This window comes from Alexandromys fortis, unplaced genomic scaffold, assembly GCF_014885135.2.
Source record: "Alexandromys fortis isolate MF-2015 unplaced genomic scaffold, M_Fortis_MF-2015_v1.1 scaffold_145, whole genome shotgun sequence".
Classification (NCBI taxonomy): Eukaryota; Metazoa; Chordata; class Mammalia; order Rodentia; family Cricetidae; genus Alexandromys; species Alexandromys fortis.
Window position 1 is genome coordinate 11,702 of NW_026068049.1, and position 8,284 is coordinate 19,985.

The 8,284-nt window shown below is 45.0% G+C and overlaps 2 pseudogenes; both read left to right on the top strand.

The window, feature by feature from the left end:
* The first annotated feature begins 1,029 nt into the window (after nt 1–1,029).
* Nucleotides 1,030–1,442, top strand: LOC126486833 (ubiquitin-like protein 5; annotated as a pseudogene).
* Nucleotides 1,443–1,556: 114 nt separating this feature from the next.
* Nucleotides 1,557–2,518, top strand: LOC126486870 (splicing factor YJU2-like; annotated as a pseudogene).
* Nucleotides 2,519–8,284: the final 5,766 nt, after the last annotated feature.

The following is an 8,284-nucleotide window of genomic DNA, read 5'->3' on the forward strand; positions in this document are numbered from 1 at the left end:
AATTTTGTATTGGGAGAGAGAATATACTCCCTCTATTTATTTGTGTGGAATACTGTTTTATGACCACAGGCATTCTTTCTACTATAGCTTGTCCACTAGAGTTTTATGGAATACCTGGAATATGTTTAATATCATTATTTACAAAAAAGTTTGAAATTTTCCACTACTCTATGCAGGATCATTATCTCTTTTAAAACATTAGGTAAGCCCACCATATAAGCAAAGGCCAGCAGGCAATGAGCTGTCACATCCTTCATTTTCTCTCCACTATGCATCGAAGCAAAAACTACTTTAGAGCAGGTATCAGCTGAAACATGCACGTATTTCAGCTTTCCAGCTGAGGGCAGGTGGGTAACATCCATCTGCCAAATGTCATTCATTTTAAGACCACGAGGATTAACTCCAGCAATGGGTGTGTTATGAAAAGGAGCACAGGCTGACAATTGGTGGTCATTTGTAAGGCAGTGGCTCTGGAGCGACCAGTATGGTGCTGCAAAGAACGAGCATTTCAGTGATATTTTTTATGGAGTTTAGAAGCCTTTTCTTCCGGGCTGGAAATGTATTCGGGTATACGCATCTGCGAGTTGACTACCCTGGGTCAGAGGTCCAGGTAATAGAGTACGACCTCTAATATGACTCACAAAAATGGGATCCCGCCTGGACCATAATAAATATTGTAGACAGTATAATTGTTGTTGTATTATCAGGACACAGGAGAAATATAAGAAGCACTTTCTAAAGGAGCAATCATTTGAGACAAGTAAATACTATCAGTATATAAATTAATTGACTCATCAGGAAACATTTGTAATGCTAGAATACAGGCTCTTATTTCAGCTGCTTGGACAGAGACATTGCCAACAGGTGTTTGGAATACTACATAGACCTTGAGAAACTAGCTTTTTTTCCAAAATTTTCTTTTGGAGAAGCGTTTTAAAAAACTGTTCGAGGCCCTGTCCCACCAGAGGCCTAGGTTTTCCTATTAGTGGAAAGTACTATTCGTGGTTGAAGAGTCAGATACCACAGCCAATGACAACGCTAAAGCCTATGAACTACGTCGGTAAGCCAGCCCAGGAAGTGACGTCAAGAGGACCTGGGTGCCTCTCCTAATAAATTCCGAGGGGAACGAAGAACACTGCTACTTTGAGCTCTGCGTTCGTACTAGGAGCTGTGTTCTCTGTAAGTTCGAGGGTTAGAGGTCCAGCCACAACGGTGATTGAGGTGGTTTGCAATGACCGTCTGGGCAAGAAAGTCCGAGTCAAATGTAACACCGATGACACCATGACACCGTCCGGGACTTGAAAAAGCTGATAGCGGCCCAAACTGGCACCTGGTTGACGAAGATAGTCCTGAAAAAGTGGTACACGATTTTTAAGGACCACCTGTATCTGGGAGATTATGAAATCCATGATGGGATGAACCTGGAGCTTTATTATCAGTAGACGGGAATTCCTTCTCCTTGCCCACCCCGCCTTCCTCTCAAACCCTCATTTGACACTGATATAGATGCCCATTTTGAACATTTACGTGAATAAAAAGTTCAGTGCTGCTTCGGTCCAGAAGTCAATACGTCGGAACAGAAAGTTCTAAACAAATACTCCCAACCTGACTTTGACCCATCTTAGATCCTGAAACTCATGCGACCCAAGGACAGGCAGTACGTGGTTCGACTGATGGCTCCATTCAACATGAGGTGCAAGACGTGTGGAGAAGACATCACCAAGGGGCAAGAAGATTAATGCACGCAAGGAAACCGTCCATAAAGAGGCCTGCCTGGGCCTGCCTCTCTTCCGCCTATACATTAAGTGCATGTGCTGCTTGGCCGAGATGACCTTCAAGACAGACCCTGAGAACAAGGACTACATCGTGGAGCATGCAGCAACACGCAGCTTCCAGGCCGCGAAGCTCCTGGAGGAGGAGGAACAGCGCCAGCAGAAGGAGCACGAGGATGAGGAGATGAACAACCCCATGCAGGTCCTAGAGAACCGCACCAAAGAATCAAAGCTGTCCATGGAGGTGCTGGAAAACCTGCAGGAGCTGAAGGACCTGAACCAGCAGCAGACACACAGGGACTTTGAGGCCATGCTGCTGCAGCACCTCCTGTCGCAGGAACAGCAGCGACAGCAGCAGGAGGCAGAAGATGAGCTTGAGACTGTGGCCTTGATGGAGGAGGCTTGCCACCAGCCAGTGCAGGCTTCTGGAGGATTTCGACTCAGAAGATGAAGCTCCGCCTTCCCGACCATGCTCAGCAGCAAAACTTAACCTCATAGCCATCCTGGAAGAGGCACCAAAGGCCAAGTGGAAGGCAGAGGCAGTGGGCAGCAGCGCAGAGCTGACCTGATTGGTGGTTCCAAAGAAGGTGAAGGCGGAAGCCAATGGGGGCTAAGAGCAGCTTCAGATGCCCATCGTGGTTGCCCCCGAGAGCAGGAAGACAGCCCACCTTGCATCCCAGACATCCGGGGCCTCCTTCCTGAGCCAGCTGGGCGCATATGGGGACGGCCAGGACAGTGACCACTGAGCCCCTAAAGCGACATCACAGACCCAATAAACCAGAGGAGGAGATGGGATCAAGGAAGGCACCCTCAGGAAGGTCCTCATGACCGTGTCTGCCGCCCTGGGATGTCCAACTACCAAGCGCCATGCAACACCCGGGAGAGGAGTCCTGGGCAAAGTAAGCAGTCTCTCAACTGAGCCCTATTCCTGAGACTTATCTACATACAAGCGACTATATTCCCACAGCTTTGAAGTTTGCAAAAACACTTCATGGCCAACAGAACCAATCAGATGACTATATCTAAACTACAGATTAAAAAGATTTTTAGAGGCATACAGAGATCTAATCTACATAGGAAGAAGAAAAAGACCAGATCTCCTGAGTATATTGAGAGCATGGGGACCTTGGGGTAGGGGAGAGGCAGGGAGGGGAGCAGAGAAACATGTAGAACACAATAAAAATCAATTAAAAAAACTTAAAACAATTAAAAACAGAGTTTTATTTTACTGTTTCAAAAAGTTTTTTTTTGTTGAGATTTTTAAAAATATTTTTATTTTTGCTGCCGCATGGGTGATGGGAATTAAACCTGCATCCTTGGATTTTCTTTTTTATCTTTTTTTTTTTCGTTTTTCAAACAGGGTTTCCCTGTAGCTTTGGTGCCTATCCTGGAACTAGCTCTTGTAAATCAGGCTGGCCTTGAACTCACAGATATTAACCTGCCTCTGCCTCTCTAGTTCTAGGATTAAAGGCTTGTGCCACCACCACCCAGGTGAACCTGCATCCTTTGGAAGAGCAGTCAATGTTCTTATCCCCTGAGCCCATCTCTTCTGCCCCCAAATTAAAGAATTTAATTAAATCAATATAGGACAAGAGGGATGCCAATCCACCAAAAGTCGTATCATTTTCCTTCTGCCATGTCCTTTTGATCTGGACTGCTTCCAGAAGCTGCTGCCCATCACCAGGGTGGCTCTTCCTGCATCAGTTAAGGCAATCAGGATGTCCTTCAGGAGAGGCTCCCAACTTAGATCACTTTAATTTGTGGCAAGTTGACATTAAAGCCAACTATAATAGCCACTATCTCTCCTAGGTCAGTCTTGAATTACAGCACCTTTCTGAGGAGAATGAAATTCTTCTGAAGACTTATTTATGTATTTCATGTATATGAGTCTCTCTTCACGCACACCAGAAAAAGGAATCTGACCCCATCCCAGAGGGTTGTGAGCCACCATGTGGCTGGTGGGTATTGACCTCAGGACCCCTGTAGAGCAGCAGTCAAGTGCTCTTAACCACTTAGCCATCTCTCCAGCCCTGAAACAAAATTCATTTTTAAAAAATATTTATTTATTATGTATACAATATTCTGTCTTTGTGTATGTCTGCAGGTCAGAAGAGGGCACCAGGGCTCATTACAGATGGTTATGAGCCACCATGTGGTTGCCGGGAATTGAACTTAGGACCTTTGGAAGAGCAGGCAATGCTCTTAACCACTGAGCCATCTCTCCTGCCTGAACAAAATTCTTAAAATAAAAAAAAAACAAAACCAAATAAAATATAGGTCATACACTCAACCAGTCATAGTTGGGACTCTTCAGTATGTGTCCTCCTATGGGAGGACCCCTGGTTTAAGTGTTGCTAGGGATCAAACCCAGGGATTCATTCTATACCAAGTGACCAATATCGCTAATCCCGACCTAGTGTTTCCTAAGATCTGCTCTAATCCTCCCTACATATTTCAGGGATCACATTAAATTAGGATTTAAATATAATAGCTTTAAAATCCACCAATAGTGTATGTGTGTCTGTGTGAGTGCTGGGTGTGTTTGCGTGCGTGCATGCGTGTGTCCTCCTTTGGGAAAATCATACCTACACTTATGTTTCACTTTTCCCCTGAGTTCCTTTTTATTATCCCTGTTCCTCAATCTGCTAAAAATGTCTTTTAATAAACTTCAACTCTGCTTCGTGCTGATTTTTATGAAACTCTTTTCTGTGTCAAAGGCTATTCCTGAGTGAAAGTCTCTGGACTCTGGGGCCCAGAGGATTAAGGGAACTAACTCCTGAAGTGCCTGCAGATAGGAACAGTAAGTGTCTCCACCCCTTTACTGCTGATTACTTTATCTAGCCTGTTGCTGCAGTGTCTCTGATGCTATTGTAACTACTCTCCTGAGAACTCTCTCTAGGATTACTGCAGTACCATTAGGCTATGTTCCTACTCATCTTTAATGGTACAAATGGTCTTTAGAAAGCATGAACTGAATCTGCCCTTCTTTCTTCCAATGGCCCCTGGTTCCCACCTCATCTTTAAGTCAGTGAAGGCCTTAGCAGTTAAGGCCAGGATTTGACGATGGATAGCTCAGTAAGAGGCCTCTCACCGACAAAATTTGGGGACCCAGGTGTCTCTCCAATTTCAAACCAGGCAAACAAATGCTAAAACATAAACAAACACCAAAAAAAAAAAACCAAACAAACAAACAAAAGCAAAGGGTTCTACTATCTCCCTCAGGGACCATGGATAATGTGACCTCTCTTCCTTATTTCTTTTCTAATTCCTCTAAAAATGTTTTATGTCTTTGTAAGGATATTCTTTTTAAAAAGTTTTGATGAGCCGGGTAGTGGTGGCACACGCCTTTAATCCTAATTCTCGGGAAGCTGAGGCGGGCAGATCTCTGTGAGTTCGAGGCCAGCCTGATCTACAAGTTCGTTTTTAGGATAGGCTCAAAAACTGCAGAGAAACCCCATCTCAAAGAAGCAAAAAAAAAAATTACTATGATTATTTTAGGTCTATTTATGTCTTGTTTTTGTTTGTCTGTGAGGATGTCTATAAACTACAGGATTGACCATGGATGCCAGAAAAAGGCATAAGATCCCCTGGGACTATAGGCAAGCAAGTGCTCTCATCTAAGAGAGGCTTCCTCACTCAGTTTTAGCTACAAAACCCTGCAGTTCTTTTAAGAGATCCTGCTACGAAATACTTAAATGGTGTTGATGAAAAACTGAATGAATTCTTTTCAGTTTTCTCCCATAGCAGGAGAAAAGCTGCAATATTTAAATATGCTGGCTTTCTGGGCTGTCCTGTCAGGGCAAACTCTGACTCATTTTTCAGGCAGGAAGTCCAACTGAGTGTGGTTTGTGACGAGAATGCTGCAGCTTGCTTGCCTGCAGGGACCTTGAAACACCATAGAGTTATGGCAATAAAAATGGCTACAGTCAGTACCTCTGACGTGAGGCTGGGAAGCTAAGGAATGGGCTGGATCCAGCCATCAAAGTCATGGCGTTATTATCTCTAAAAACACTCATGTGCTCAGAAAGGGAGATATAGAGTAGAGAGAGATTCAAAGACAAAGAAAACTTCTAAATGGTTTACTTGTGTTAAAATATATGCAGGCTATAGGTTAAATTTCTTAAAAGAAAAAAGAAAGAGAGTAGTTGGGTGTGGTGGTACACACCTTTAATCCCAACACTTGGGAGGCTGTGGTAGATTGACCTCTGTGTCTTCAAGGTGTGGTAGCTTGTACCTTTAATCCCAATGCCTGGGAGGCAGAGACAGATGGATCTCTGTGAGTTTAAGGTGTGGTAGCTCCCACTTTAAATCCTAACACTGGGGACCCAGAGATGGTTGGATCTACAGAGTTATTCACACCTTTAATCCTAGCACTGAGGAGGCAGAGTCCAGTGGATCTACAGACTTATTCACACCTTTAATCCTCCCTGGGGAGGCAAGGACAGCCTAGTCTACAGAGTTATTCCAGGACAAAGATGTACAGGGAATTTAGAGGTTAAAATAAAGCCCCATGTACATGGAAAATACACAGAGAATCTTGATAGTGTATCCTATTATGTTCTCTTGGAATTGTTTGAATGCATATTTGAATACTTTTTTAAAAACAATTTATTTTATGGGTATTGGTGTTCTGCCTGCGTATATGTCTGGTTGAGAATGTCAGAACACCTTAAAACTGGAGCTACAGACAGTTGTAAACTATCAAGTGGGCGCTGGGAATTGAACCCAGGTGCTTTGGAAGAGCAGCCAGTGCTCATAACCACTGAACCATCTCTCCAGCTCCCTTACTTTTGTTCTTATGGGGCAGCAGGAATGTGCTATAGTGCTTGTGTTGTTCCACCACACCTATTAGGTCCATTATAAGAAAAATGTTCCCAGCTGGGCATGGTAGCAAATGCCTTTAATACCAGCACTTGGGAGGCAGGGGCAGGCAGATCTCTGTGATTTTAAGGCCCACTGGTCTACAGAGTGAGTTTCAGGACAGCCAAAGCTACACAGAGAAGCCCTGTCGTGAGAAACCACTCACACACACACACACACACACACACACACACATGCACAAATTCCTATTTACTGGTTGTTTACACTGTTCGGTTTTCTTTTTCCCCTTTAAACCAGGCTGTCCTCAAACTCAGGGATCCAGCTTTCTCTGCCTCCCAAATGCTGGGATTAAAGGCGTGAGCCACCACTGCCCGGCTGGTGCATATTCTTCATTAATGATTGACTTGGGCGGGCCCAGCCCATGGCAGGAAGGGTTGGTGCCATCTCTGATCAGGAGGTCCTCTGTGGAATAAGAAAGCAGGTTGAGCAAGCCATGGAAACAAGCCAGTAAGCAGCACTCCTCTGGTTCCTGTTTCAACCCCTGCCTCTAGGTTCTGGCCTTGAGTTCTTGCCCCGATTTTCTTCAGTGGTGAGTGTGACATAGAACTGTAAGCTAGAGTAAGCCTTCTCCTCCCCATGTTGCTTTTGGTGTTCATCACAACAATAAGAACCTAGGAAAGAAAGGAAAGACAGGGCAGAGGAGAGCTTGTGGGGCTTGGTTCTCCTGCTCAGTTCCTCAGGCTTGGTGGCAATGAACTTTAAGTGAGGTTGACCTTAAACTCTTGATTTTCCTGCCTCTACCCCCCATATTCTGGGGTTATAAACATTACACTGCCATACCCAGATCTTCATAACATATTTTTAATGACCAGCTTACTCAGACCCAGAGAGAAAAGAAAACACGGGTCACTGTTTGGTCCTTGGCTAGAACTGTTCGACTATTTTCTTGTGGCTTTAATGTGGCCCTGTTTTTTTCCTCTTGTGATTTTAATTTGAAAAACAAAAAATGCCTTGAATCTCTAGATGAATCTGGAGGAGAGCAATCTCCTTGTATCACTTGTGAAGTGGCACACCTGACCGTTACCGGGCACACTCTCCAGGTTTTAAGAGCCCTCTTTTAGGCTCTGTAGTAATGCATTTGCATCCCCATTAGAGTCTGGCCCAATCATTCTTATATGTTTTCCCCTAGGGCTAGTGATTTATGCTGTTTTCTCTCTCCTCATGGAATATGTTCAGCATGTCTTCCCTTGGCTCCTTTCACAGACTCTGACCTCCCACCTCCCTTCCCACTGTCCTAGAAGCAGCTGTGTAGATCCAGCCGCTGACATAGGGAGTCAGCCTGAACCTTAGGCCATGGCTGAGCTTGAGTGGCTGGCAGCTGGTCTGTGGGCACAATGGTTGCACTCCGTACCTGCAGCCCTAGGCCTCCTCCTTCTGATATCAGCAACTGTTCCCAGTGACAGCCTTGTCCCACCTGTCTGCTCTAGTCACCCCTTCCAGCAACCTCTGCTTCCTTTGGTCCTAACTACTCATCTTTAGTGCTTTAGCATGTCCTGCCCAGCTGCCTGCTGTGGGCTTGGGACTGTCTGAGGTTACAGGTTGGAGATACCTCCACCTTGGAGGAACCGCCATTCACTCCGCATCTACCAGTTGCTCTGCTCAGACACGGGCTCCATTTAGGTAACTGGTTC